This window comes from Cornus florida, unplaced genomic scaffold (assembly GCF_030987335.1).
Source record: "Cornus florida cultivar Cherokee Brave unplaced genomic scaffold, ASM3098733v1 CherokeeBrave_3.0.0_Hap2_Chr02, whole genome shotgun sequence".
NCBI lineage: Eukaryota > Viridiplantae > Streptophyta > Magnoliopsida > Cornales > Cornaceae > Cornus > Cornus florida.
In genome coordinates, this window is record NW_026775572.1 from 62,530,351 (window position 1) to 62,534,813 (window position 4,463).

The 4,463-nt window shown below is 31.5% G+C and overlaps 1 pseudogene; it reads left to right on the forward strand.

The window, feature by feature from the left end:
* Positions 1 to 1,416: 1,416 nt before the first annotated feature.
* LOC132296319 (protein FAR-RED IMPAIRED RESPONSE 1-like) lies at positions 1,417 to 4,097 on the forward strand (annotated as a pseudogene).
* The last annotated feature ends 366 nt before the right edge of the window (positions 4,098 to 4,463 follow it).

Below are 4,463 nucleotides of genomic sequence, written 5' to 3' on the forward strand. Positions count from 1 at the left end.
AACCCCCTTCAAATATTAGATGTAAACTCTAAAATGATCAATCGATATATGAAAAATAAACACGATTGGTAAAAAAATAGGGTAAATATGATTTATTGAAATCCTAAAATGACAAATAAATCAAAAATAATGAGGGGAATATACAAGGAGGGCAAAACAATAAGTTACACTCACCAACTCCCTTCCAGATTTTTTTTTTTTTATAAATAATGGTTATGTGCATTAAGGACATATAGGTAAATTTACATTCATCTCCAAAAGTCAACTAGTCAATGAGGGGAATATATAAGGAGGGGTAAAACAATAAGTTACACTCACCAACTCCCTTCTAGATTTTTTTTATTTTTATAAATAATGGTTATGTGCATTAAGGACATATAGGTAAATTTACATTCATCTCCAAAAGTCACTTTGTTGTTAATTTGCGCATACTTCTATCTAGGTGCACGAAATGAAATGAAAACCTTGTGGCTATTATATGTAATTTGCCTAAAAATATAAGTTGCACTTATTTCCAAACTAAATTTAATTAAGGCCAACAAAAAAATGTTCTAAAAATTTTTGGGGAAGATAAATTAAAAAATTTCATAAGTTTTGGGACTCAAGTAGGGTTCATTTAGAAGATGACAATTTCTAAAAGAGCTTTGCTAGCAACAGTCGACATATTCGACTGTTGCCAACAGTCGACAATTTTAATTGGCCCACGTAAGAATGGGCACATGGGGTTATTTTTTATTTTTTATTCTTTAATTATCTTGTTTTAAGACACACACTTTGGAAAAAGAGTTTTGACTTATTGAACCGCTTATTGCCTTTTTCCCTTCTCTTTAACCGGTCACTGCACTTTCCTTTTTTTTTCTCATCTGATAAAAACAACCTTGAAGAAAACGATCATTACCAAACTCAGTCCACTACTGAAAGCAAATCCGTTCAATCATCCATTTTTTGCCGCTCAATCCAATGAACCACCACTCGTGCCATGCCGGCTCACTGAGTCGACTCAGCCACTCATCCGATCTGATTCAGCAAATTCCGAGGCATACTGAAAGTCTCTGGTTTAGTTAATCTTCATTTGTGGACGTCTCAGTCTTTCCATCGGCTTCCCATGAATTTGTTCAGAGGTATGTTTTATTTTATTTTTTTTTGTTCTGTACTCATTAGTTTTTTTCAAACGTAAATTTCATGTTGTTTTTGTAGTTAAAAAAAAATAAAAAATAAAAAAGGGCTAAAACTAACGTAATTACATAATTTGAAGGGTTCTTTTTCTGTTATATTAGGTAATCATGGATCCAAATATTGATTTGAATATAGCCTATGAAGAATGTATTAATGAGAATGTTTTAAGTGCAACTGAAAATATGATACATGGTAAAAAAACATGACAGAAGGGAAAAAGAATTGGCACCTTATAATGGTATGGAATTTAATTCACACGAAGAAGCATATTCATTTTACCAAGAGTACGCAAAGAATGTCGGGTTTGGTGCCTTGATAAAAGCTAGTCGGCGGTCAATGGGAAAAGGGGCAAATGGATAATTCATTGATGTAAAATTTGTTTGCTCAAGGTATGGGTTTAAACGAGAGTCAGCTGCACTTAATCAATGATCTTGTTTGAAGATTGATTGTAAGGTAATTTTACATGTAAAAAGAAGAAAAGATGGAAAATTGTTTATTCATCAGTTCATCAAAGAACATAATCATCAACTTTTTCCTAGTCATACACATTATTTGCCGTGTCATAGAAACATATCTCCTTCCATCAAGCACAGCATGGATACTTTACATGCAGTTGGGGTGAAGACAAGTAAGATTTTTGCTGTAATGGCCAAACAAAATGGTGGATATGAGAACATTAGATTTTTAGAAAAAGACATTCGGAACCATTTTGATAAGCAAAGACGTTTGGATTTAGCATCAGGGGATGTTCAAGCGATGTTGGAACATTTCATGCATATGCAAGAAAAAAATGTTAATTTTTTTTATGCATTGGATTTGGATGAAGAACAATGTTTAAGAAACGTTTTTTGGGTTAATGCAAAAGGACGAGAAGATTACAAGATTTTTGGAGATGTTGTTTCGTTTGATACTACATATATCACAAACAAATACAAAATGCCATTCGCTCCATTTGTTGGTGTGAATAATCACTTCCAATCCACACTTCTTGGATGTGCATTACTTGCTGATGAGACTACGTCTACATTTATTTGGCTAATGAAAACTTTTATTAGAGCAATGGGTGGAAAATCTCCAAATGCTATTTTAACTGACCAAGACAAGGCTATGAAATCAGCCATTTCAAAGGTATTCCCCAATGCACACCGGTTTTTTTTGTGGCATATATTGAGATAGATTCCAGAAAAACTTGGTCATATAATAAGAAAACATGAAAATTTTATGGGGATATTCAATAGATGTAATTGTAATGTATGGACTGAAGAAGACTTTGAGATGAAATGGAGGAATATGGTTAAACAATTTGAACTTACGGAGAATGAATGGCTTGAAGCTTTATTTGAGGATCGTAAACATTGGGTTCCAATTTACATGAGAGGTACATTTTTTGTTGGAATGTCTACAACTCAAAGATCTGAAAGTATGAACTCATTTTTTGATAAATATGTGAGCAAAAAAACTTCATTGAAGGAGTTTGTTGAACAATATATGGTGACTTTACAAGATAGAGAAGAAAAGGCGGCTTATGCTAATTTTGATACATTATACAAAGAAGCTGTTCTTAAGTCTCCCTCACCTTTTGAGAAACAAATGTCAACAATTTACACACATAAAGTCTTCAAGAAATTTTAATCTGAGGTTTTAGGAGCATTTGGATGTTATCCTAAAAAAACATTGGAAGATGGTACAATTAAGAGTTTAAAAGTTCAAGATTTTGAAAAAAATGAAGACTTCATGGTAGAATGGGATGCAAGCAAGGAAGAAATTTTTTGTTTATGTTGTTTGTTTGAGTACAATGGGTTTCTTTGTAGATATGTGTTGGCGGTACTACAATCATTTGGTGTTTTTAACATCCGAACTCAATACATCTTAAAGAGATGGACTAAAGATGCAAAATGTGTTAATACCACATGACACATTCCAAAAGATATTCGTTCGAAGAAGTAACGTTTTAATGAGTTACTTGAAGAAGCCACCAAATTGAGTGAGGAGGGGTCAACATGCATTGAGAGTTTTAACATTGCATATGATGCACTAAAGGAAGCTGTCAAAAAATGTGCAATGGTCAATAGTTCTCTTTTGGACTTAAAAGATCATTGTAGTTCTCATAATCTTGATAAAGAGAATGTTGATAATAATGTGATACCTGACATCGCAGTTCTCGACCCACAAGTGTCAACTACAAAAGGAGCTCCTAAAAGGATTAAAAATGGGATTGAGAAAATGAGTAAAGAAGATGCAAAGGCAAAGCAAAACAGGTTATAGTTTTAATTATATTGCATATGTATTTCATTTGATGGTATATTTCTTACTTATTAATTATTAGTACTTGTACTTTTAGGTTCAAAAGCCTGTGAAAGTGCCCAAGAGAACACCTTCGAAAGTGAGGTTTGTCATGCATTGAATGTTATAATTTCCTTTTGAAATACAAAAGATGCATCTTACTTACATAGCATAAAAAATAGTCTTGTATATTAATGAAAGAGATGAAAAATCATGTTTGATTTTTGATAATTTAAAAATTTCAGGTTTATGAAAAAACAGGTTTTTGTTGAGGAAGAGAAAACCTTTGGAAATGGAGGTTGGTCACGCATTAAATATTATAATTTCCTTTTGAAATACACAAGATGCATCTTACTTGCATAACATAAAAAATAGTGTTGTATATTAATGAAAGAAATGAAAAATGATGCTTGATTTTTGATAATTTTAAAATTTCAGGTTTATAAAAAAGCAGGTTTTGTTGAGGAAGAGAAAACCTTTGGAAGTGGAGGTTTGTCATGCATTAAATATTATAGTTTCCTTTTGAAATACACAAGATGCATCTTTACTTACATAGCATAAAAATATTGTTGTATATTAATGAAAGAGATGAAAAATGATGTTTGATTTTTGATAATTTGAAATTTTCAGGTTTATGAAGAAGTAGGTTCTTGTTGAGGAATAGCTATGATTAGTTCATGAAGAGGCATGTTTATTTTGTTCATGTATGGAGTAATATTTTGAGAAGTGATGGGATTTTATTTACATTTAATTATAATGATGTTGTAAAGCTCTTTTTTTTTGGCATGTTTATTTTGTTCATGTACGGAGTAATATTTTGAGATGTGATGGGATTTTATTTACTAGCAAAGCTCTTTTTTTCTTTTTCTTTTTTCTTTTGGAAATTGATGTAGACAAGTTTTACTTGATGAATGTTTAATTTACACTTTATTGTCAATAGGTTTACTTGATGTGCTACTGTAATTCTATTGGAATTCTTAATGTCAATTGTTACTGTAATTCTA